The following is a 27631-nucleotide window of genomic DNA, read 5'->3' on the forward strand; positions in this document are numbered from 1 at the left end:
ATTCTCCTACAACAGTGTACATTTAGCACCATTACTTGCATTTAATTTCATGTTGTTCAGCATTTCTTAAGCAGAAGCAGCATATGGAGCTCTAACCTTCCTCTTCTTTTCTTATTCCTCCTCCCTGGATATTTTCATGTGCTTCATGTCTCATATCTTTAACCCAACTGCTCTTAGAGCCCCAAAACAGCCTCTGTGCCATTCAGTGTAAATTCTAAAAAGCTGCCTGCTTGCAGGTTAATTATTCATGTCTACTGAAAATAGGGATATTTTCAATTGGTTCCATCCTTCAGGAAATGGGAGACTGAGAGCACATCATGTGTGACTGTTCTCAAAACAAGCAATTGAGTGAAGAAAAATTCTCAGAGCTGTGACAGCCCCTTTTACATTTCTGCCTCCAATCCTTTCTGCATTCCCCCAGAACAGGAAATTGAAACCCGCTGCATTGGCTCTGCTCTTGCAAAGTACCTTCAGAAATATACTGTTGTGCAGTGAAGCTGTGATCCCCTGCCCCAGGCAGCAGCTGTGGCAGCACAAGCCCTGCCGGGGGCTCCTTCCTCCAAACGTCTCCCCGCAGCGCCCTGGGCAGCTCCCTGGGCAGGCTGAGTGCTGAGCCTGGCAGGCGGCAGAGTCCCATACCCGGCACACAGCCCCTGGGGCACAGCAGGGACCCTGCTCTGCAGGACAGCCCTGGGCACCCGCCTGCAGCCCCGGCTGCACAGCCTGCAGTCATGCTGGGACACACAGCCCTCAGGGCTGTGATTTCATACTGCAGCACAGAAGCCCTCAGCTGGAACCGAAGTCTTTTTCCACAGTAAAGGAACATGCAGTGCCTGTGGCCATGTCTTCTATGAGATGTCCCACATTTATATAATCCTCTATTAAAAGCAGCTGCATTACCTACTGCAAGAGACTTACCATGTCATGATCTGTGAGCATTGTTCTTGCTGTGTGCTCACAGCTTTCTCACACAGTACACATCCTCTAAGTTCTCTGCAATTTTTCTCCTCTCCTCTGTCACCTGCAGGCTGTGCTGTGCACAAGAGCTGCTCCTGGGCACAGCTGCCTCTCTAAAGAGCTGCACACTTTTATGAGCTCCCTGTGTCCCAGGAGCCTGGTCCAGCTCAGCATGAGATGATGTCAGTTTTTATGTTTCCCACTCACCTCCCCTGAGATGTCCCTGGGTCCTCATGGCCATCAGCTCCTGAAAGACAACAGTGTGCTTTGAAATCTGCTCAATTATCCACCAGACAATTCCTGACATGAGGTGAATCGTACCAGGGAGTGTTTGATGAAACAAAAATTGCACCCAGACAACAAGAAGGAGGGTTGGACTTCCCCTGTGCAGAGCAGTGATCCAGCAGAGGCTGTACAGGCACCTCATCCCCAGATGGAAACCTTGGGGCTGAAATGGGATTCAGTGCCCCACGGACCCACAGGAGCTGGGATTCCTCTGGTTCAGTTAAGATGTGTACAAGGAGTTGTACAGAGCGGCTTTAATATCTTCTTTATAACTGTAAATTAATAAACTATAAATGTCTGCTGGATTCTGGCTCTTTAAGCTCTCTCTAGATAACTCTCCATTTTGCTGAACAAGTTTGAAAACCTGAAGAAGATTACAGAAAGGCACAAGACACAATACACTCTTTAGGTTATAATGGGACCCAGGGCGCATTTGATGTTTAGTCCATCAATCTCCAGTGCAGAGAGAAGTTTGCACATAGTGCTCAACAAGACAAAGTCATAAGTAACAGTGAAGTTTCTTGGAGTATTAATGGGCCCACTGAGGGACATTACAGGCAAGATTCCCAAGGGACTTGTTAGAGAAGATAATTGGAAGACAAGATTACAGGCAATGAAAGGCACTGGCGTGGTGGCTCTAATGCTAAGAAACCCCTCCTTTGCCTTACAAAATAGACAGGCCAAGCCCTGATCCCCATACCCTTGTCATGGAGATCTGGTCTCATGTTGGCTCAGGACCCTTCCTGGGGCAGTGGGATGGAGGTCTGTATGATGTTAAATGAAAGACATGGGGACAGAAGATCCCAGGCTCTGCATGGCGTGCAAGGATACTGTCAAGTTCATGTCCCATGTGTGCCCTGTGTTTCATTGCAGGTTGCGGGTTGTGAGAAGGGCCCAGTCTGAGCAAGCAGTCAATCCCAATGAAACTCTGAACTTCAGATCTCTCAGTTCCAGTGCCCTCCTGTGCACACTCTCTCATAGTTTGATGTTTTTGATGTTCTGCATTGCCCAGAAGTGCACCCAGTGCTCCAGGTGAGGCTGCAGCAGTGCAGAGAATACAGTGACAATCCTTTCCCTCACCCAGCTGGCAATAACTTGCTTGATGCACTCCAGAGGACCGTTGGCTTTCCTGGCTGCCTGGGTACACTGCTGACTCACATTCAATTTGATGCAGACCAGCACCCCAATCCTTTTCACTCAGACCACTCTCCAGTGTCCCATATCCAGGCAGTGTGTCCAGGGTTGCCCCTACCCAGGTGCACAATCAGGCACTTGTTCTTGTTATGCTTTATGCACTTGGTGCTTAGTACCAACTGGTACCCACTTCTCTGACTTGTCCACATCTCTCTGCAAGTCCTCTCCACCCTCAGTGGAGGAAACATCACATCCTCATCTGGTCAAATCAGCAAACTTGCTCAGAACATCTTCTAGTCCTGCATTCAAGTCATACATAAAATATGAAAGAGAAGTGGCCCTAAAGTGGAGCTCTGGGGAACCCTGATAGTGAATATCTAACAGCCTTGATGAACCCACTGACTATAGTCCTTTAGGCCTGACCTATTGGCCAACTGTTCACCTACCACGTTATGTTTCTGTCTAGCCATCCATATGCAGTACATTCTGTCCAGAAGGGTGCTGTGAGAAATAGCCTGAAAAGATCTACTGAAATCCTCAAGGATTACATCAACTGGATTCTCTTGTTCAGCTAAATGGATAACCATGTCATAAAAGGATCTATAGTTAAACAGGACCATCTCCGTTGGAACTTGTGTTGGCTGCAACCAATGACAGACATTCAGCAGGGCTGAAGCGGCTGCTTCCAAAGGCAGGGCTCCCGTGTGCGCTGTGGGATCTCAAAATGGACTCCAAGGGGCCCGACTGGTCTGGCCCAGCCAGCAGGCTGCAGCACGGCCTGGTGAGGCTCAGTCCTGACAGGCCTGTCTCCGCAGCCCTGAGGGTTCATACAGCAGAGCTTCTGCCCAGTGGGACCACATCCATACAGCAAGGCAGGCTTCGGCTGGTTAGTGAGCGAGGCTGGGAAAGCTCACTGTTGTAGTTTTGTAATGTGGTTGGTGTTGCTATTCCACATCAGAACATCATGTGGGATAATGGGAGTTAAGAAGACAAGTTTTTCTTTCTTTTCTTTTTCTGTAGACTGCCTTAAATGGGCATGGGGGGAAGGAAGTAGCACTGGAGGGAAGGTCAGGAAGGTGTCAAGGTTTAACCCGGTTCCCTGCAGGAGACAGCGTGGTTGGAACTTCCCACTTCCCGCAGCCCATCGGTGAGATTTGGACTTGTTTTTCTCCTTGTTGAAAATCTCTCTTTGCTGTTTAGTGTCACAGGGTTCATTAAAATGGCACTTGTTCTCAGATCGTTGCTTTTTTTTTTAAATTTTTTCCCTCCCTAGGGGGAAATTCCCATTCGCAATCTCCCTCACCGTTCCCTCTCTTGGGGCGCATGTGGCCAGGCTGTGCCTCCATGCAGTACCGCGCTGTTAGAGCAGGAAGGTACTTTGTTCCTTCTCTCCCTGTGTATATTCCTGCTGTCACGGAGTGAGCTCTGGAGAGAATTCCATGATAAAACACGTCAATCACATCACAGCTTCAACTATGGCACTTATGACTATTGGATTGCAAGCAACACGTATTGCGTAGCCACCACCTGCATCCTGATGAGTCCTTGGATGAACTAGAGAATAGTTGGTGTAAAGCATAAGGTCACAGAGCCAATTTCCAGCCACATGAGCACAGTGCCATGAACACCATCGAACCACAACCAGTTCCAGAAGTCAGGGATACCCAGCTTGCTGCCCCACCAGTCACGACTGATGTACCCTTTCTTTTCTAAGAGCCTCTGCACAGCATCCTTCACTCTCTGCATGGCGGTAGTGGTGTTTTTTTCCCTGTCGGAGGTTCTATTCCTTTTGAGCATGTTAAGAACCTCAGTCATTACCGTGATCCCGGTGGCCTTGGTTAGTGGCCAATGGAGGGTGTAGCAGCACCCTCTGAAGTTCCTCCTCTTCCTCATCCTCCTCATCCGCCAGCACTCTAAATGCCCCTGGCATGTTGCAAGACACAGCCACTGAGTAGGTGTAAATGAGGGATCGCCAAGGGTTATGGCATGTCAGGTTGTCAGTGGTGTTTACCGACACATTGAAGGTCATAACTGAGATATTAGGTCTCGTGCTGTAGTTCCCTGGCTTCAAGAAATATCCAGGGAGGGGAACCCCAAACCAGCAGAGTGAGAAAGGGTCCCCTACAGATGCGAAGGCCAGGCATATCACGCCATTCTCCTGGTGGGAAGTCAGAGTGGCCAACTCTTTCCAGAAATGAGATGCCACATGGTTGAGCAGAAGTGAAAGTTCCAAGGACAGGCAATGTAGAGGTCTTACCCTAGAGTTCATGGAAGATTCTATTTCATGATTTATGAAATCTAGTCGTGAACTGAACCATCTTTGTCTGGAGTATATGACTCCCTGATTGTCCAATCTGGTCTGATTCTGCAAACACAATGACAATGCAAAGCACCAGCAAGTCACTGCTATCTTTGCTAATTCTATAACTGACAATAAATGAAAAGCAGATGTATCCTTCTATTCAGGCTTAAATATGGGGAAGTCTTGAACAGAGCACAGATCTCCTTGATGTAATGCTGGACAGTTTCATCAAAACTGGTGCCACAGGGGATTTAGGATCCATTAAGGCTGAGGTTACAGCAACAACCGTGGACCTTCTTGAACCGTTCTCCTCCGACTTCTTTGTCTCCTCTCCTCCCACCCCAAGTGCATTTAGCAGAGATGAGCCTGCTGTCTATCAAGAGCTTTCAGCCATGGAGCCCCGGAAAAATCTCCTGGGGAAGCAGTGAGGAAGAGAAACTCCAATCCTCTGGTGTGCTGATCTGGGCGGGCTCCTGGGACTCATACAAGTGGGCAGTGCTGCAGAGAGACAGCTGTGCCCAGGAGCAGCTCTTGTGCACAGCACAGCCTACATCTCCGAGAAGGAGAGAAGAGAAAAAGGAGAGAGCTTCCAGGATGTGTGAGGTGTGAGGAGGCTCTGAGTTTCCTGCAGGAGCATTGCTCACAGAGCATGACACGGTAAGTCTCACTTCAGACCATGCAGCTGCTATTGATAGAGAGTTATCTCTATGTGGGACATCCCATAGAAGACATGGCCGCAGGCACTGCATGTTTCTTTACACTGGAAAAAGCCTTCTGCTCCAGATGAGAGCTTCTGTGCTGCAGCGCCAGAGCACAGCCCTGAGGGCTGCGTGTCCAGCAAGGCTGCAGGCATTGCAGACAGGGCTGCAGGTGTGTGCCCACAGCTGTCCTGCAGAGCAGGGTCCCTGCTGTGCCCCAGGGGCTGTGTGCCGGGTATGGGACTCTGCCGCCTGCCAGGCTCAGCACTCAGCTGGCCCGCGGAGCTGCCGAGGGCGCTGCGGGGAGACAGGTGGGGGGAAGGAGTCCCCCGGCATGTCTTGTGCTGCTACAGCTGCTGCCTGGGGCAGAAGGATCACACCTCCACTGCACAACTGAAGGTTTCTGAGGGTACTTTGCAAGAGGAGAGCCAAGGTAGCAATTTTCTATTTCTTGTTTGGATGGAAGGGGAAAGGATTGGAAGCAGAAATCAAAGAGTCTGTCAAATATAAACACAGCTCTGAGACTCCCAATTCTTCTTCAGTCAATTGCTTTTTATGTGAACTGTCACATGTGAAGTGTTTTCAGCCTCTCCATTCACAAAAAGGAACCTTTCCAGGGGTGGAACTATTTGAGATTATCAATTTTGTTGACAAGAATAATGCACTTATATTGCAAATAGGCATGTTTTCCTGAACAGAAAGTGAAGGGCACAAAGGCTGGGACTGAGGATTTTAACAGCAGAGAGGGTAAAGATATGAGACACAAAACAGATGAAAAAGTCCAGGGAGATGGGATAAGAAGATGAAAGGAAGGTTAAAACTCCATAGGCTTCTCCTGCTTATAGAATGGTGAACTTAATGAAGTTAAATTCAATTAGTGTTGCCAAATGAATATTATCATAGGAGAATGAAAACATTTCAAAGCATATTAGGAGGAGTGTCTCTGAGAATGGTCAGGACTTGTCATTACCTTCTGCACTCTGAGCAGGACTCCAAGCCCAATAACAGCAGATGCCCAACAGCAGCTCCATCAGTGAGTTCATCCTGCTGCCGGTGTCAGACACGCGGCAGCTGCAGCTCCTGCACTTCTGGCACTTCCTGGGCATCTACCTGGCTGCCCTCCTGGGCAACGGCCTCATCAGCACAGCCGTAGCCTGCGACCGCCGCATGCACACCCCCATGTACTTCTTCCTCCTCAACCTGGCCCTCCTTGACCTGGGCTGCATCTCCACCACTCTCCCCAAAGCCATGGCCAACGCCCTCTGGGACAACAGGGCCATCACCTATGCAGGATGCTCTGCACAGCTCTTTTTCCTTCTCTTCTTCATGTCAGCAGAGTATTCCCTTCTCACCATCATGTCCTATGACCGCTACGTTGCCATCTGCAAGCCCCTGCACTACAGGACCTTGATGGACAGCAGAGCTTGTGACACCATGGCAGCAGCTGCCTGGGGCACTGGGGTACTCCATTCCCTGCTGCACACTGCCAGTACGTTTTCACTGCCTCTCTGCCAAGGGAATGTTGTGAACCAGTTTTTCTGTGAAATCCCCCAGATCCTCAAGCTCTCCTGCTCAGAATCAAATCTCAGGGAAGTTGTTTTTCTCTTTTTTGGTTCCAGTTTAGCCTTTGGGTGCTTTGTTTTCATAGTTGTGTCCTATGTGCAGATCTTCCTTGCTGTGCTGAGGATGCCCTGTGAGCAGGGACGGCACAAAGCCTTCTCCACGTGCCTCCCTCACCTGGCTGTGGTTTCCGTGTTTCTCAGCACTGCCTTTTTTGCCTATCTGAAACCTCACTCTGTTTCTTCCCCACCTCTGGATTTGACAGTGGCACTTCTGCTCTTTGTTTCCTCCAACACTCCATCCTATTATCCACGGCATGAGGAACAGGGAGATCAAGCAGGCTCTCAGCAAACTGTTGCAATACGCACTATTCCAGCTTCCATAAAGTGCCCATCTTCCTCACACAACTCTCAGTGATGGTTCTTTATATTCCATTATTTTTGTATTTTCGATTTTTTGTAATACTGTAATCTGCAAATAAGTTGCAGTTTATTTCACTTCCTCTTTCCTACCAAATTTCCATTTTCTTACTCCAGGAGCTCAAAGAAACATGGCACCATATTCCATGAATAGGTTAAGAGATTAATAATAAGCTTTAAAAATCGACTTTTCCTTCGCTGTTCTCTCTTCCTACCTTGTCTGGGTATGGGGGGTTACAGCAATGGACAGCAGCAGAACGTGCCCTTTTCAATTCTGCTCTCTTTATACAGCCACAGTGCTCTCAAGACCTCTTATTTCTGCAGGCCTTGTGTGTCTCACAACAGTTCTGTTGTCTCTACAGCAGCACTTCAAGACAGCAGTCAGTAGCCAGCAATATGAACGGCTGTGTCAGGGCTGGTCTCCTTGCTGGCACTGTCATAGAGTTATCTAGATCAGTCAGTGTCCATGACAGGGGGAGCAGTAGGCCCGTGGGCCCCATGGCCCCAAACAAATGGGAAGGGAAAAAGGAATGGGGGAGATGGGAGCTGGGCTCAAGGAAACAAACAGAGCAGCAGCAACGACCTAAGGAGGAAAACTTGTCTTACTAACTACTATATATGGAATACCAATAGGAAAAATGACAAAACCAAGATATTCCACCCTCAATTCTACATCACTATATCACGCTTAGAAAACACATCTGAATGCAAATAAACAGTAATTAAAATGCATTACGCACACAGTTCTTTATACTATCCCGGTGGCGCAGTGGTTAAAGACGCTGCCTTGCAACACTGTGGCCCGGGTTTGAATCCCCCCTGTGGCACAAGTGGTAGAAGTGCCGCTCTGCTACACAGAAACTCAAATCTCGGGGGTTGGACTCGATGATCTCTAAGGTCCCTTCCAACCCGCACAAGACTATGAGACATATATATACATGGAATTACTGACTGCACTCCCCCAACATCAAATTCCCTTGTGGTACACATTGAACATCCCCATCTCTCTGCATCGCCCACCAAGCGCACCCAGGTCACTGGGCAAAAACAGTTCCACGGACAGGTTTGCTATTTACAGAGGCTGGAAGGACCCAAACAGCTTTTCCCAACATGTTCTTTACATGAACAACAGTGACCTTATCTCCCTCTGCAGTATACAGGGGCTGGATTGGCTAGGACCATCACAACTGACTGATCCTCCCAACCAAGTGGCTTCTGCCAAATGCTTTACCCAGTGCTTCAGTGTTCCACCACCCATTGCTTACAACATAGATTTCAACAACCCATTGTATTGATCTTCTTTATCAGAAGCTGGTGCATGGTAGGGGATATGATAAATCCAAATAATGCCATGATCTTTCGCCCAAGTATTTATAAGGGAATTTTTGAAAGTCATCCCATTATCAGCCTCTTCTTTCTGGGGTGCCATGCTGCCACAGGACTTGTTTCTCAAGACCCAATATGGTGTTAAATTCAACAGATTTAGTGGTCAGTGACTAATTCCAGACATGTGCTGAGTCCTCCCAGAGAGTATTTGCTCAAGGAGGGCACTCATACAAGGATGGGATATAATAGAATCATAGAATCACCAAGGTAGGAAAAGACCTAAAAGATCATCCAGTCCAACTGGTCATCTATCACCAATAGCTCCCACAAATCCATGGCCCTCAACACAACATCCAATCATTCCTTGAACGCCTCCAGGGTCACTGAATCCACCACCTCCAACCTAGGAAGTCCATTCCAGGTCCCAAAGTTCAGGACGTGGCATTTGGTCTTGGTGAACCTCATCCCATTGGCTTCAGCCCAGCTCTCCAGCCTGTCCAGATCCCTCAGTGGGGCCTTGCTAACTTCAGGCACATCCACACTCCCAGCCAATTTGGTGTAGTCTGCAAACCTACATAGGATGCACGCAGTGCCCTCATCCAGGTCATCAATAAAGATACTGAAGAGGACAGGCCCCAGCACAGACCCCTGGGGAACACCAGGTAGGCACACAGGTGGGCGTCCAGGCGGGTCTTGAATATCTCCAGAGAAGGAGACTCCCCAACCTCTTGGGCAGCCTGTTCCAGGGCTCCAGCATCCTCACTGTAAAGATGTTCTTGCACACATTTGTGCAGAACTTCCTATGCTCCAGTTTCTGTTCCATTTCCCCTTGTCTTGTCTCCACACACTGCTGAAAAGAGCCTGGTCTCTCCACTTTGAACCCACACCTCACATATGAGCACTGACATGAGAGCAACCTTCTCCACCTTTCCCCTGCGAGCAGAGCATAGCAGAAGAGACACAGTCCCCATGTATCACGCAGTGTTATTCTGCTTACCAACAGAAGAGGCCAGTCTTTCTCTATGCTCCATCTGCGGCATACTCCAGAGTTCAAGGCACTGCAAAGCTATGCCACATCTATGTTCTTGCAATGACGACACCTTAGTATGCTCTGGGCTTGCATTTCAATTGCATCTAATTAAGTCTAGGGTCATACCAGTTGACGGGAATCTGGCAAATGTTGTCTCATTGTAAGGAAGAGCAAGAAAGATGACAGGGGCAATTATGGACCTGTCAGTCTCACTCCAGCACCTGATAAAATTAAGGAGAAATTGATGGTGGGAGTTATGGAAAAACAGCTGAAGGACAATTCTGTCATTGGTTGCAGCCAACGCAAGTTCCTGAGGGGAAGGTCCTGTTTAACTTCAGGTCCCTTTATGACACAGTTGTCCATTTAGTTGTACCAGGGAAGCCAGATGATGTTATTCTTGAGGATTACAGTAGAGTCTTTGATACTGTTTCTCACAACAACCTTCTGGGCAGAATGTCCTGCATACGGCTAGACAGAAACAGAATGTGGTGGGTGAGCTGTTGGCCAATAGGTCAGGCTCAAATGATTATAGTCAGTGGGTTCCATCAGCCTGGTAGACGGTCACTATCAGGGTTCCCCAGGGCTCCATTGTAGGGACACTTCTCTTTCATGTTTTTGCCGATGACTTGCATGCAGGACTAGAAGATGTTCTTAGCAAGTTTGCTGATGAGACCAGATGAGGAGGTGCTGTTGCCTCCACTGTGGGTGGACAAAACTTGCAAAGAGATGTGGACAAGTCAGAGAAGTGGGTACCAGTTGGTACTAAGCACCAAGTGCATAAAGCATAACAAGAACAAGTGCCTGATTGTACACCTGGGTATGAGCAACACTGGACATAAACACTGACTGGATATGGGACACTGGAGAGTGATCTGAATGAGAAGGATTGGGGGTCCTGCTCAACATCAATTTGGAAGTGAGTCAGCAGTGTGCCCAGTCAGCCAGGATAGCCAACGGTCCCCTGGAGTGCATAAAGCAATTTCTTGCAAGCTGGGTAAGGGAAAGGATTGTCCCTCTCTGCTCTGCGCTGCTGCAGCTTCACATGGAGCACTGGGTGCACTTCTGGGCAAAGCGGAACATAGAAAACATCACACTATGGGAGGGTTTGCACAGGAGGGCACTGGAACTGAGAGATCTGAAGTTCAGAGTTTCATTGGAACTGATTGCTTCTTCAGACTGTGCCCTTCTCACATCCGACATCCTGCGATGAGACACAGGACACAAGTGGGATATGAACTTCACAGTATCCGTGCACCGCATGTAGAGCCTGGGATCTTCTGTCCCCATGTCTTTCATTTAACTTCATACAGACCTCCATCCCACTGCCCCAGGAAGAGCCCTGAGCCAACATGAGAGACAGGATCTCCCTGCCAAGGGTCTGGGAAGCAGGGCTTGTCCTGTTTGCTTCTTAAGATAAAGAAGGATTTTCTTAGCATCAGAGCCACCGTGCCAGTGCCTTTGCCTCACTGGAGTCATGGCTTCCAATTATCTGCCCTAACTAGCGACTAAGGAAGCTTGCTTGCTAATGGCCCTCAGTGGGCCCATTAATACTCCAAGAAACTTCACTGTTGCTTCTGACTTTGTCTTGCTGAGTTCTTTGTGCAAACTTCTCTCTGCACTGGAAGTTGATGGATGCAGCACCAAATGCTCCCTGGGGCCCATTAAAACTTAAAGAGCCTCCTGTGCCTTGTGCCTTCCTGTTCTCCAGGTTTTCAGAACTTGTTCAGCAAAATGGAGACAGCTTAAAGAGCAAGAATCCAAAATGCATTTATTGTCTATTTATTTATTGTTTGTTTTATACAGGAAGTAAAAGAAGCACTTTGCAACTGATGTCAATCCAGGATGTCCCCAATGAGTTCTATTCCGTTTCTGTGTGGACAAAGTTCCTCCTCAACCAATCTACCCCACTTCTACTCACATTGGCCTCATGGGACTTGCATCACTTTTCCTCACATCACTCTTCTCCTCTGCAGTCACCCGCTCAGTATTAAACCTCCTTTGTACCAACTCCCACTGGCTTTCCACAGAGAACCAGCTGCACATGGAAGAAGAAAGAGTTCTCTTTATTTACATCCAACAAAGAGAAGGAAAGGTGATGCAATTGAATGAACAGTCAGACACAGTGATCAACTGCATGCCATGTCCAAGCTGCTTCTATTGATGTTTATCTTTCATAGGGAATATCTGCACAAGAAATGAGTTAGACACAGATAGGATGGGATAGATAGAATCACGGTGAAGGAGTTGAAAGCAGACTTTTGAGGAATGGAGCAAATTCCAGTAATCACCCTGGATAGATCAGCCAGGGAGTTGGGAGGTATCAACTTAAAATTGAACAGGACTCGTGAGTATTTCAGAAATTGAGACGGGCTAACACATTCTTCTTGATTTCTATTTATCTTCAACTTTTTTCACATTTACTGACATTAATGAACATCTTTCAGAATTCATGCTTTTTTTAAAAGCATGAAAAATAAAAAAAAAAAAAGAGAAGAGAAAGAGAAAGAGAAAGAGAAAGAGAAAGAGAAAGAGAAAGAGAAAGAGAAAGAGAAAGAGAAAGAGAAAGAGAAAAAGGGAAAAAAAAGAAAGTGAAAAAGGAAAAGGAAAAGGAAATGACATAGAAAAAAAAAGAAAAAGAAAAAGAAAAGATAGGAAGGGCTAGATAGAATCACAGTGAAGGAGTTGACAACACAGTCCATCAGACCTTGGCGAGATGGAGCAAATTTGAGTCATCCCCCTAAAAATCTGAAATCAGACAGATAATTGGGAGGTATCTGACTGAACAAAGAGCAAGGGATGGGGAAATCTGGCAGGCTGTGGCAGGAGCATGTGTCTAAGTGGCCTGCTGAAAACATGCCCTTAACCACGGCCATTTATTTAGGAGAGCTGAAGACATCTGGAGGATGAGGGACATCAAATAGGCTGCAGGGAAGAGAAATGGCCATGCCAGGACTTCATAACAGGGCATTGGCACTGGCACCACTGTCTGTGTCCCTGAACCTGAAGGCATTTGTGTCCAACAAACACAGTTGTGGAAAACATTGTAGTTTCAGAAAAAGAACTAAAAAATAAAAAAAAAAGTCATCATATCACGCCAAAGATTCATATGTACAACTTAAAATTAAACAAGACTCATGAGAATTTCTCATGTTGAGAAGGGTTAACACATATTCATTGATTTTGATATCTGTTTTCAATTTTTTGTCTCAGTTTGACTGACATTAATGAACATCTTTTAAGCTTACGGCCTAAATACAAACAAATAAATAGATAGATAGATAGATAGATAGATAGATAGATAGATAGATAGATAGATAGATAGATAGATGATAGATAGATAAATAAAAAGAGATCCATTTGCGTCTTGCACTTGGCCTGATGCCTCATTGACCTTCACAGTTCCCACCAGACTGTCATTGCCGGAGAGTATGAGATCCAGCAGAGAACAGGGACTTCCCACACAGTTTACAAGCACTGGCACACATCAGGAGCAGCCCAGGCACCTTGGGCATCACCCAGTGTCTGTGTGCAAGCAGCTACGTCCCTGCTGAATGGCCGAGGATTCAGAGCAGGAGCTCACATGCAGGCAACTCCTTGTGCACTTCTGAACTGAACCAGAGGAATCCCAGCTCCTGTGGGTGTGTACGGAGCTGAATCCCATTTCAGCTCCAGGATTTCTGTCAAGGGATGAAACTCCTGCACTGCCTCAGCTGGATCACTGCCCTGCACAGGGAAAGTCCAAACCTCCCCGTCTTTGTCTAGGTGCTCTTTGTGCTTCATCAAACGAACTCTGATAGTACTCGCTATATGTCTCCAATCAGTCACTGACCACTGGACATGTGGAGGTTAATTGAGCGGATTTCAAAACACAGTCATGATGCTGTTGTCTTTCAGGAGCTGTTGGCCATGAGGACCCAGGGACATGTCAGGGGAGATGAGTGGGAAGGATAAAAATGACATAATCTGCTGCTTGCTTGTCCAGGCTCCTGGGACACAGGGAGCTCATAAAACTGAGCAGTGCTGCAGAGAGACAGCTGTGCCCAGGAGCAGCTCTTGTGCACAGCACAGCCTGCAGCTGACAGAAGAAGAGGAGAGAAACTGGAGAGAGCTTACAGGATGTGTGTGGTGTGAGAGGGCTTCAGGCTCACTGCAGGAGGTTTGCTCACAGACCATGACAGGGTAAGTCTCAATGAAGACCATGCAGCTGCTTTTCATAGAGGGTTAACTTAATCTTGGTCATTCCATAGCACATCCATCTGCAGGTACTGCATGCTTTTTACTGTGGAAAAAGCCTTTCGCTCCAGCTCAGGGTTACCATGCTTCAGTGTCAGAGCACAGCCCTGAGGGCTGCGTGTCCCAGCACGGCTGCAGGCTGTGCAGCCGGGGCTGCAGGCGGGTGCCCAGGGCTGTCCTGCAGAGCAGGGTCCCTGCTGTGCCCCAGGGGCTGTGTGCCGGGTATGGGACTCTGCCGCCTGCCAGGCTCAGCACTCAGCCTGCCTGGGGAGCTGCCCAGGGCGCTGCGGGGAGACGGGTGGGGGGAAGGAGCCCCCAGCATGTCTTGTGCTGCCACAGCTGCTTCCTGGGGCAGGGAGACTGCATCTCCACTGCACAATAGTATGTTTGCGAAGGCCCTTGGCAAGAGGAGAGCGAAGGCAGAAGGTTTCCATTTCCTGTTCTGAGGCAAAAAGGATTGGAGTCAGAAATCTAAAAGGGGCTGTCAGATATCTGAGAATTTTTCGTCAATCAATTGCCTGTTTTGTGAACAGTCACACATGATGTGCTCTCAGTCTACCCCTTCCCTAAGGATGGAACCAATTGTAATTATCTTCATTTTCTGCAGGCATGAATAATTCACTTATCATAAAAACAGGCAGCATTATCTAACTGAAACTGAATGCAACTGAAGCTGGGGTAGGGGGCTCTAAGAGCACTTGGGGTAAAGATAAGACAAGAAACAGAAGGAAATATCCAGGGAGAAGGGATAAGATTATAAGAGGAAGGCTAGAGCTCCATATGCTGCTTCTGCTTAAGGAATGCTGAACTACATTAAAATAAATGCAAGTAATGGTGCTAAATGTACACTGTTGTAAGAGAATAAAAACATTTCATAGTATAGCAGGAGGAGTGTGTCTGAGAATGGTCTGGACTTGTCATTATCTTCTGCACTCTGAGCAGGACTCCAAGCCCAACAACAGCAGATGCCCAACAGCAGCTCCATCAGCGAGTTTCTCCTGCTGCCGGTGTCAGACACGCGGCAGCTGCAGCTCCTGCACTTCTGGCTCTTCCTGGGCATCTACCTGGCTGCCCTCCTGGGCAACGGCCTCATCAGCACAGCCGTAGCCTGCGACCGCCGCCTGCACACCCCCATGTACTTCTTCCTCCTCAACCTGGCCCTCCTCGACCTGGGCTGCATCTCCACCACTCTCCCCAAAGCCATGGCCAACGCCCTCTGGGACACCAGGGCCATCTCCTACACAGGATGTGCTGCACAGCTCTTTTTCTTTCTCTTCTTCATCTCAGCAGACTGTTCCTTTCTCACCATCATGTCCTATGACCGCTACATTGCCATCTGCAAGCCCCTGCACTACGGGACCCTGATGGACAGCAGAGCTTGTGCCACCATGGCAGCAGCTGCCTGGGGCACTGGGGTACTCCATTCCCTGCTGCACACTGCCAGTACGTTTTCACTGCCTCTCTGCCAAGGCAATGTTGTCAACCAGTTTTTCTGTAAAATCCCCCAGATCCTCAAGCTCTCCTGCTCAGAATCAAATCTCAGGGAAATTGTGCTTCTCATTTTTAGTGCCAGTTTAGTCTTTGGTTGCTTTGTTTTCATAGTGTTGTCCTATGTGCAGATCTTCCTTGCTGTGCTGAGGATGCCCTCTGAGCAGGGACGGCACAAAGCCTTCTCCACGTGCCTCCCTCACCTGGCCGTGGTCTGCATGTTTCTCAGCACTGCCTTTTTTGCCCACCTGAAGCCCCCATCCTTTTCCTCTCCGCTCCTGGATCTGACAGTGGCACTTCTGTACGCAGTGGTTCCTCCAACACTGAACCCTATTATCTACAGCATGAGGAACAGGGAGATCAAGCACGCTATAAGGAAGGTGTTGCAATAAGCACTATTCCAGCTTCCATAAATTGCACAACCTCCTCATAGGATTCCCAGTGATGGTTCTTCATGTTTTATGCATCTTTGATTGTTTGATTATGTGAGATATAGCAACGTGCAAAAAAACTGTTATTGGACTTATAAATAAAAATGTATTACACTTCTTTCCTACCTAATTTCCATTTTGTCACTTTAGGAGCTCATGTAAACATGTATCCAGATTCCCCGAATATGTTAAAATATACCTAAAAATGTTTCAAAATAGATTTTACTTAGCTTTTCTTTTTTCCTACTTTGTCTGGATTTGGGGAGGTACAGCCACGGACAGCAGCTCAATGTGCTCTTTTAATTTCTGATCACCTTACACCACCACAGTGCTCTCAAGTCCTCTCATTTGTACAGTCCTGAAGGTCTTCTGTGTCTCACGACAGTCCTGTTGCCTCTACAGCAGCAATCCAGGGCTGCAGTCAGTGGCCGGCAATACGAACGGCTGTGTCAGAGCTGGTCTCCTTGCTGGCACTGCCATAACAAGAGGGCCCCTTTAGAGCAGAACCAGAGAACTGGAGGGAGGCCTCTTCCAAAGCTGGTGTAAGGAATATACATCAGGAGCTGCTCCCTGAGAAAACCTCGAGATCTTCTGGTGCTCTTCACTGTGTGACCAGATCAGATTGAATAGTCCCAAGGAGATCCGTAAGCATCTCAGGGCAGTGCTGTGGCTTAAGGTTTATGGGTTGAGACAAAGAGAAAAAGAAAAGGATAATAATTATGACAAATGTATTTATACATATATAATATATTTAGTGTATTTTCACACATATACAACATATGCAGTTGCAAACATATATGAACTAATCCCTGTGCGCATCTGTTAGCAAGTCCAGGACTAGTTGCAGGGGTTTTAACAGCCACAGGGTTCACTGTAGGAGCTGAAGTGGCTGTTGGGCTGTTGCAGGAGTTGAAGTGACCTCAGAGTTCATTGCCAAAGCTGGAACCACCACAGGAACTGTGACTATGTTGGAGCAGCCACTGGGCTCATTGGAGGGGTTGGAGCCACCGCAGGGCTGTACTTCCTCCCTTGGGAGGAATTTGTACCATTTTCTTATTACCATACTTGGAACAGCTACAGGACCCGTAGCAGGAGTAACTGCAGAGCTCATTATGAGGGGTGGAGTGACAGAGGGATCTGCCCAGAGCTTGGAGCAACTGCAGGATGTGTAGCAAAACCTTGGAGCTGCTGCAGGGTCTGTGCCAGGAGTTGCAGAGGTTGCAGCACTGTCAGCAGATCCAGCTCTCTGGATCTGGCACACTGCAGTCATGTGTGTATCTTGGGGATTACCAGAGTCACAGCAGACCTGCCCCCAATATTCTACCAGTTTCTCAGGATCCTGCAGTTGCTCGGAGATGAAGTTCCAAAGCCCTGGGGGTGCCCACCACTCCAGGCAGCTGCCCAGACCGTCCCACACCCTCTGCCATGCAGAGCCTTCTCACCTTGGGGCAGATCTCTCAGTGATATTCCTGAATAATTGTTTAAACTCAATCCTAGAATCATAGAATCACCAAGGTTGAAAAAGGCCTAAAAGATCATCCAGTCCAACCGTTCACCTATTACCTATAGCTCCCACTAAACCATGTCCCTCAACACAATATCCAGTACACCCCCGGACTCACAGAGGCGACAATGTAAATTGTGTAATTCCTAATCATATGGACAATATTACATCCAAAACCCAAAGATGACCAGAGTGCTGAATGTGCACAAAACTTCACTTTGTCAGCTGCCAATTTTATCGTGGTATAAACTGAGGTCAAACAGCATAGCAAAATAAATACCCTAATCCAGCAACCAAGCACCAAGTAAGGAGCTGTGCAGTGAAGCTTCATGAGAAGACTCAACAAGCTCCACACATAGGGAAACAATTAGCATCATGGCCTGCACTTTTCCAACTCCCACAAAGCCCTGAGTTATCTCACTCTGGACAGTTGTGCTGTTATCTCTACCCTTGGAGTCTCACATCAGGCACCAAAATGACAGTGGTTGTTGAACCCAACATATAGCTCAGCAGCACACAGTGCTTGGTGCACTGCCCCATTCACTGTGGGATGGGGAAGAGAATTGGGAAAAAAAAGTACAGCTTGTGGGTTGTAACAAAGCAATTTACTAAGAGAGATAAAAGGAGGGAAGTAATAGTTATCACTATATATCCGTTGATATGGAATTGTATGTAACAACTGATGCACAAGCACTTGCTCAGCACCACCAGACTGATGCTCAGCTGGACCCTGGGCAGTGAAGAGACTGAGATGAACTCCCACCCCTTTCAATACAATTTCTGCTTGCTGTCAGGTGACGGAGAACGTCCCTTTGGCCACTTTCAGTCAGCTGTCCTCACTCTGTTCCCTCCCAGCTCCATGTGCTCTCCACTGACCATGGCCTTGGCTTTGTAGAACACTGCTTAGCAGCAGCAGTAAACATCAGAGTGTTATCAGTGGTTTTCTCCTAGAACCAAAACACTGCACCATAGCAGGCAGTCTGAAGAAAACAATTCCATCTGAGCTGTAACTCAGATACCTGCCTGTCCCCCTCCTCTTGTTCCTCCTGATCAGGAAGCAAGGAACAGAATATGCTACTCTCCTCTTTGAGACCTTTCCATCAGTTCTCAGCTGGCTCCTCTGCCATCCCCAGGCAGAGCTCAGTGCACTCTCACAGAGGGCAGCAGCCATTCCTCATCTTCCTTGGCCATCCGTCAAAAAGATTCTCTATGCCATTTGCTACAGCTAAGAAGAAGGAACCATCCCACCATGTCTCTGTGAGACAAACAAGACTGTAGGCCTGAAAATGCCCAGTGATTTCGAGCTTACTGAGTGAATGTTTGTGGTCTTCTCATTAGTGTAAAGACTCTTCAGAAAGCATCTCCTTCAAGAAGCATGACTAGATTTAGCTTGGCTTGGTCTCGCATCTACAACATGGTACTGCTGTTCAGAAGGTGCCACACAGGAACGAGACCCATTGTGGGGCTCACAGTTGTCCAGCAAGCACTGACACTACCAGGACATGGCTTTCCTGAAGGTTCTCAGCTGCTTTTGCCAGCTGGCTTAGGGTGTGCTGGAGACCCCACGGAAATGCCATTTAAATGAGAGCCCAAAACAAAGAAAGGTGCCATCAATGACAGAATGTGTGTTTGTCACAGCTTTGGAATGGCATAAGCTCTGGAATTTTCACTAGACGTATAGAGAAAGATCTGTCTCTTCTTTTGGTGTATTCATCCATTTGGTCAGCTGAATAATGCTGCACTCTCAGGTGCCTATTACAGAATCACAGACTCACACAATGTTAGGGGTTGGAAGGGACCTCTAGAGATCATCAAGTCCAACCCCCCTGCCAAAGCAGGCTCCCTACACCATGTCACGCAGGTAGGCATCCAAGTGGGTCTTGAATATCTCCAGAGAAGGAGACTCCACCACCTCCCTGGGCAGCCTGTTCCAGTGCTCCGTCACCCTCACTGCAAAGAAGTTCTTGTACACATTCGTGTGGAATTTCCTATGCTGTACTTTCATCCCATTACCCCTAGTCCTGTCCCCACGCACTACTGAAAAGAGACCAGCCTTGCCACTATGGCCCCCACACCTCAGGTATTTATAAACCTGGATCAAGTCCCCTCTCAGCCTTCTTTTCTCAAGGCTAAACAGACCCAGTTCCCTCAGTCTCTCCTCATAGGGGAGATGCTCCAGGCCCTTCACCATCTTTGTGGCCCTCCGCTGGACTCTTTCCAAGAGATCCCTGTCCTTTTTGTACTGGGGAGCCCAGAACTGGACACAGTATTCCAGATGAGGCCTCACCAGGGCAGAGTAGAGGGGGAGGATCACCTCCTTCGACCTGCTGGACACGCTCTTTTTAATACACCCCAGGATGCCATTGGCTTTTTTGGCTACAAGGGCACACTGCTGGCTCATGGTCAATCTGTCGTCCACCAGGACGCCCAAGTCCCTCTCAGCAGAGCTCCTCTCCAGCAGCTCATCCCCCAGCCTGTACTGGTGCATGCAATTATTTCTACCCAGGTGCAAGACTCTACACTTGCTTTTGTTAAACCTCATCCGGTTTCTTACTGCCCAGCTCTCCAGCCTGTCCAGGTCTCTCTGAATGGCAGCACAGCCTTCAGGCGTGTCAGCCAATCCTCCCAACTTCGTGTCATCAGCAAACTTGCTGAGGGTGGTCACTATCCCCTCATCAAGGTCGTTGATGAAGATGTTGAACAAGACCGGACCCAGCACAGACCCCTGGGGGACGCCGCTAGTTACAGGCCCTCAGCCAGACACTGCACCGCCAACGACAACCCTCTGCACTCTGCCAGTCAGCCAATTCTCGACCCACTTCACTGTCCACTCACCTATCCCATACTTCCTCAACTTTGGTAAAAGTATGTCATGGGAGACTGTATCAGTTATAGAGGTTATAGAGTTCAATTCCTGCTGTCAATTTGGCGGCCCAGGTGGGACCAGCTCTGTTTGCTGCAGGACCAGCTGAGAGGGAGACACTTTTGGCGCACCCTGAGATTTCTCTGAAGGACTCCCTTCCTCACCTGATCACTGCAGGGACAGACAAGGACCACCCATAGGTGGACCAGGTATGTGTATGGTAAGTGGAGCCCATATGTCTTGAGGAGACATCCTACACAGTTTACAGCCATACGTGCTGCTCCCAGGGAGGTGAGCTCATGGCTTTGGTTGCCAGCTGGGGTAGGAAGACTCCTTGGGTGAGTTCCTATGAAAGGGAACTGTATGTCATATGAATGGAAACAAGAACAAATACTCTCTCCCAGGTAGTTGACAATAGGAGGGACCTATGTTGGTGTCTCCTACGGGTATGGGATATAGTGGATAGCCTGTCAAATGGTAGCCTGGGTTCTCCAAGTTGTAATCATGGGGCTTATAGGTTGTATGTTCAATATTATCATCTGCTTTAAGTGTTTGGTACCGTGTGTCAAGCCGACTCTGGGAAAAACATTAACGTTTGCAACTGGTCGACCAGAGTATGAGTGTTATTAAGATTCCAGCTAGAAAACGTTGTCAGCGTTGTGTAGTATGAATAAACCATGGTTTTTGATCTAAATGTCAGAGTGAGTGTGGTGTGAGTGAGACACAGAACAGCTGCAGGGTGAGTGCCGAGTCCCGATCCATGTTTCCTTCCTCCTGTGAGGGAAATGGCCAGACACGGACAAAGTGAAAGACTGTGTTGTCTGTCCACTCATATGTACTTTCTGCTTGTATGTAAGAAGACAGGAGTTTGTACTCTGTAGATTAGTAAGATTGTCCTGAGGAGAGGTGTACATTCCACTCGACCAATGAATGTCAACCCATTTATGTAATACTATGTACTGCTTGTGAGGAAGTGTGTGAGGGAGGTGGTTCAGTCAGTGCTGGTTCTGTGGCACAGTGTTTATAGCTGAAGAATACAGACTGTATTAAGGGAGTTTATGTGAACTGAAGAACCGTACTGTTTGACAAACTGTTTTGATGGTATAAGAAAGTGTAATTGTTAATGATATATGGAAGTGTACTTGAGGGAATGTAAAAGTGTATCTGAGCATACAAACAGAGGAAGCATTTACAGAGGAAAAAGGGTTAAAGCAAGTTTACCTGCACTGACATGAGAGCAACACCCTGCACCGCTGCCCTGTGAGCTGAGCAGAGCAGAGCAGAGACACAGTCCCCATGTATCAGGTAGTGTTATTCTGCTTACCAAATGAATGAGTTCACTACAGAAGAGGCAAATCTTCCCCTCTGCTCCATTTGTGGCATACTCTGGAGTTCAAGGCATTGCAAAGCTATGGCACATCTACTTTCTTTCAATGATGACACCTTAGTGTGCTCTGGGCTCTCATTTCAATTGCATCTATAGAAGTCTAGGGTCATGCCAGCTGACAGGAAGCTGGCAAATGTTGTCTCATTGTAAGGAAGAGCAAGAAAGATGACATGGGCAATTATGGACCTGTCAGTCTCACTCCAGTGCCTGGTAAAATTATGGAGAAAATGATGGTGGGAGTTATGGAAAAACAGCTGAAGGACAATTCTGTCATTGGTTGCAGCCAACACAAGTTTGTGAGGCGAAGGTCCTGTTTAATTTAAGCTCATTCTGTGACACAGTTATCCGTTTAGTTGACCAAGGGAAGCCAGTTGATGTAATCCTTGAGGATTTCAGTGGAGATTTTGATACTGTTTCTCACAACAACCTTCTGGACAGAATGTTCTGCATATGGCTAGACAGAAACACAATGTGGTGGGTGAGCAGTTGGCCAGTAGGTCAGTCCCAAAGGATTATAGTCAGTGGGTTCCATCTGGCTGCTACCAGTCACTGTCAGGGTCCCCAGGGTTCCATTTTGGGGCCACTTTCCTTTCATGTTTATGCAGATGACTTGAATGCAGGACTAGAAGACGTTCTGAGCAAGTTTGCTGATGAGACCACATGAGGAGGTGCTGTTGCCTCCACTGAGGGTGGAGAGGACTCGCAGAGAGATGTGGACATGTCAGAGAACTGGGTACCAGTTGGTACTAAGCACCAAGTGCATAAAGTATAACAAGAACAAGTGCCTGATTGTGCACCTGGGTAGGGGCAACCCTGGACATACACACTGACTGGATATGGGACACTGGAGAGGAGTCTGACTGGAAAGGATTGGGGTGCTGGTCAGCATCACACTGAATGTGAGTCAGCAGTGTGCCAAGGCAGCCAGGAAAGCCAACAGTCCCCTGGAGTGCATGAAGCAACTTATTGCCAGCTGGGTGAGGGAAAGGATCATCCCTCTCTGCTCTGCATTGCTACTGCCTCACTAGCAGCACTAGGTGCACTTCTGGGCACCGCAGAACATAAAGGACTTCAAACTCTGGAAGAATGTGCAAAGGAGGGCACTGGAACTGAGAGATCTGAAGTTCAGAGTTTCACAGGGATTGACTGCTTGTTCACACTGGGCCCTTCTCACATCCCTGCTCACATCCTGCAATGAAACATAGGTCTCATATGGGACATGAACCTCACAGCGTCCTTGCACCACATGTAGAGCCTGGGATCTTCTGTCCCCACGTCTTTCATTTAACATCATACAGACCTCCAACCCATTTCTTTAGGAGAGCTGAAAAAATTTGGAGGATGAGGCACATCAAAGAGGCAGCAGGGAAGAGTAGTGCTGGGCACCGGGCTATAGTCACAGGGCATTGGCACTGGCACCACTGTCTGTGTCTCTGAATCTGAAGACATTTGTGTCCAGCGAACACAGTTCTGGAAAACATTGTAGTTTCAGTAAAAGAAAAAAAAAGACATCAAATCACCTCAAAGATTCATATTTACAACTTTTGGTAAATACAACATATTTACAACAATTTTATGGGAATGTTGTGAATCAGTTTTTCTGTGAAATCCCCCAGATCCTCAAGCTCTCCTGCTCAGGATCAAATCTCATGGAAGTTGTGTTTCTCATTTTTAGTGCCAGTTTAGTCTTTGGATGCTTTGTTTTCATAGTGGTGTCCTATGTGCACATCTTCATTACTGTGCTGAGGATGCCCTCTGAGCAGGGACGGCACAAAGCCTTCTCCATGTGCCTCCCTCACCTGGCTGTGGTCTCCTTATTTGTCAGCACTGGCATTTTTTCCTACCTGAAGCCCCCCTCCATCTCCTCCCCATCCATGGACCTGGTGGTGGCACTTTTGTACTCAGTAGTGCCTTCATCACTGAACCCTATTATCTACAGTATGAGGAACAGAGAGATCAAGCACGCTATAAGGAAGGTGTTGCAATAAGCACTATTCCAGCTTCAATAATGTGCACATCTTCCTCACATAGTTCCCAGTGATGGTTCTTTATGTTTTATTGATACATCATTGTTTGATTGTGAATGGTACAGCAATCTGTAGGAAAAAAAATTTGCAAATTATTTCACTTCTTTCCTACCCACTTTCTTTTTTCTCACTCCAAGAGCTCATGTAAACAGATCTCCTGAATAGGTTAAAAGATACCTAAAAAGCTTTCAAAATTTACTATTCCTTAGCCCTTCTCTCTTGCTACCTTGTTTGGGTCTTAGGGAGGTACAGCCGCAGACAGCAGAACATAGTGCTCTTTTAAATCCTGCTCTATTTACACTACCACAATGCTCTGAAGTCCTCTCATTTGTGCAGGCCTGAAGGTCCTATGTATCTCAAAACAGTCCAGTTGTCTCTACAGCAGCACTCCGGGGCTGCAGTCAGTAGCCAGCAATATGAACGACTGTGTCAGAGCTGGTCTCCTTGCTGGTACTGCCATAACAACAGGGCCCCTTCAGAGAAGGACCAGAGAACTGGAGGCCTCTTCCAATGCTGGTGTAAGGAATATATTTCAGGAGCTGCTCCCTGAGAATGCTTCGAGATGTTTTGGTGCTCTTTACTGCGTGACTAGGTCAGATTGAAGAGTCCCAAGGAGATCTGTAAGGGACTCAGGGCAGTGCTGTGGTTTAAAGTTTATGGGTTGAGATAAAGAGAAAATGATAATAATTATGACAAATGTATTTATATATACATAATATATTTAGAATATTTTCTCATATATACAACATATGAATTAGCAAACATATATGCACAGATAATAATATGTATGCAAAGCTGTTTGCAAGTCCAGGACTTGTTGCAGGGGTTTTAACAGCCACAGGGTTCACTGTAGGAGCTTAAGCATCTGTCGGGGTATTGCAGGAACTGGAACAAGTGCAGAGCTCATTGCCAAAGCTGCAATCACCACAGGACCTGTGACTGAATTGGAGCAGCCATTGGGCTCTTTGGAGGGGTTGGAGTGACCACAGGGCTGAACCTCCTGGCACAGTTCACCTCCCTTTGGAGGAATTTGTTTCATTTCCTTATCACAATACTTGGAACAGCTACAGGACCTGTAGCAGGAGTGACTGCAGAGCTCATTATGAGGGGTGGAGTGACAGCGGGAGCTGTCCAGAGCATGGAGCAACTGCAGAAGATGTAGCAAAAACATGCATCTACTGCCTATGAATATGTAGATGGGTTCCTGTAGATTTGTTGAATATGTATGAGCTTGGTTTTGAAATATATAATGATTCTGCATGCTTGTGTGCAAGACAGGAGGAGTGATTCCCCTTTGTACCCTGCTCTGAATAAACACATCCCTGCTTTATAACCTAACTCTGGGTTTCAGAGTTTGATTCCACAAGTCAGTTTGGTGACCCAGATGGGACCTGCTCTGTTCGGCTGCTGGACCAGCTGAGAGGGGGAACACTTTCAGCTCACCCCAAGATTTCTCTGCCCAACTGGAACGAAAGCAGTGTGCAAACTGCAGTGGGACACTGGTGGAGAAATCCTACCAAGCTAAGTGAGAGGGAACCTTCTCTGATTTCAAAGTTTACCCTAGCAGATCCACTGGTGAAATTGTAGCTAGGGAAGCAGGATAAGGTGGTTTATTTCCTGGTGGATATGTGTGCTTCTTACTATGCATAAATGGCTTTTAAACAGCAGCAGAAACTATTGCCCCAAAGTGAAAAGTCTTGCTTTCTTAAGAATTTACAATTTATTCTAGGTAGACAGGTAGGAATACACAAAGGTTTGTAGATGCCACATTCACCAAAACCTTTGCTAGGGCAAGAATTACTAGAAAAAATGGAAGTTGAAATAAAGTCTAAAGGAAAACTGGAGTCTGAAGTAAAAGAAGAACAGTTAATAGAACTGCTTAGTTTTGCACTGATCACTACCCCTGCAGGGACTGGGATTTCAGATGAAGTAAGTGATCATGTTCACCCTGGGGTGTTTGTTGTGCAAACTCAAGGAAGGGCTAAGGCTGCAGCACCAATGGCATTCAGAATAAAGCAGGGAGCTCAGCCAGTTTGGATTAAACAGTTCTTCCTCATATTCAAAGACAGGAAAGAAATCCAGCCAATAATTGATCATTTTCAGAAACTCTGGATGTTGGTGGAGTGAGTCAAAAATACAACTCACCCATCCTCATGATTAGAAAAATGTACAGGAACTACCAGATACTACAAGATTCAAGGGTTATCAACAGAATTGTGGAGGATTTATATCCATTGGTAGCATATCCCTATACACCGCTTACAAAATCATCAGGGGGATTGGCATGGTCCCTCTTGTACCATCCCATGGCACCCAGACTGTGTTGCTGCAAGGGTTGGACTGAGGCACCAGCTCTGTCAGCCTCATCTCAAGTTTGTTGTATGACAGCAGCGTCTCCCGGTGGTGGGTGATGAGGTCGTAGAGGCTGTCAAATTCTCAGCTGTCAGTCAGAAAGAAACTGTGGATGCTGGTGTCCTGCCGCCTGTGGATGTGACAATGCTGCACTTTCCTATTACGCCAGATGGACAGAATGCATTCCCCAATGAGTTTTTAGTTCTTCCTGACAAGAAAGGAGACATCAGGTGCCCCCATCTCAGTGCAGTACTCTGTCAGCAGCCACTCAGCAATGTGCCGCCCACCGCACCCTGCTCCCAGCCTGCCATGGAACCATTCCCATGGGAGATGCAGCTCTATGTTCAAGCTCACCTCCTTTTGCACAGCTCATCTCCCCCAGACATCTCCCCCTGTTGTCCTGACCAGTACAATATAGAGTGGGTTCCATGCACAAGTGATGGGGTCTTAAACCATTTGGCAATCCACCTTCTGCTCATCTGCCGCCATTTGTCTCCTGTATCAGGAGAAAGCCGCTTAGGGAAACAGAGCCTGTAAATTGCTATCTCCAATGCCTGAGGTGGATGCCAAAACCCCTCCTGCATTCCCCATGGCCTCGGGTAACCATACAGTTTGCCTCTCAAGACAGGGTGTAAGAGCTACCAGGACTACAGGGAATTTCTCCCTATGCAGTGAGACCTTGAATGTCATGGAAGATTCAGCAGGAAACTATTTGAGATTGGGAATCTGTAGAGCAGATCTCTGGTGCTGTTGCGGCCTGTGGGAAGATCTTACAGTCCACTCTCCCATCTTACTGGGGAGGTACCTGTGTGCTTGCTCAACGAGCTCTACCATCCACCCTGGCATTCACGAAGGGGATGTCACACACCCCCAGAAGGAACAAAAGGAGCTTAGGGTTCTCATTTGATAATGCTGTATATAGATATAGATTTGATGGGAATGCTCAGAGGTTTCTGTGATAAATTTAAGGCAAGAAATCCAATTGCTGCAGGGTTTGAATCACTGTTCTGGTGGGTGACAATTAACAACAATGTGGGCTGGATTAACTACATCTCTTAAAACAACAAAAGAGAGAATCTGGTCTACAGGCAATATGGGAACATACTAAACTACTTCATCAAGTATCGATAGATGATACTTTATTTGGATTTACCAAATTGTGTGAAAAACTTACTGCTTGGCTACCACAGTTTGCATGGCTGAAGCAGCTCTTTGTTGCTTTGTATTACTGCAGTCATCTTGCTTGTTTTAATGTACGTTGAAATGAGGTGTGCATTACGGCAGTGTAAAACCAGTGGGAATAGCTGTGAAGAATAGAAAAAGCACAAGCTAAGACAGAAAGTGGAGAGCAGAAGTTATTTGAAATCTTCCCTTTCCCGGAATGTAGTAATCTAGCAAAAGTATTTGTAAAGTCTAAGAAAAGGGGGATAGACTTTGAACAAGGGGACAATCTAAGGCTCAACTATTGCAGAGGGGCTTGGGTAAGCAGGATGTCAGATCAGATAAGAAAAGAATATTTTGAAACTCCATTGTCAGCATTATGGGAAACACTGGGCAAGGGACCAGCTGGAAACGGTTGCAGGCTGAAGTCACCACACAGTTTGATGAACAGCTGTGCGCTTCCTGCTGGATTGT

Source organism: Coturnix japonica, unplaced genomic scaffold (genome assembly GCF_054131305.1).
Source record: "Coturnix japonica strain WE unplaced genomic scaffold, WE-NBRP24 Scf041, whole genome shotgun sequence".
Taxonomy (NCBI): Eukaryota; Metazoa; Chordata; class Aves; order Galliformes; family Phasianidae; genus Coturnix; species Coturnix japonica.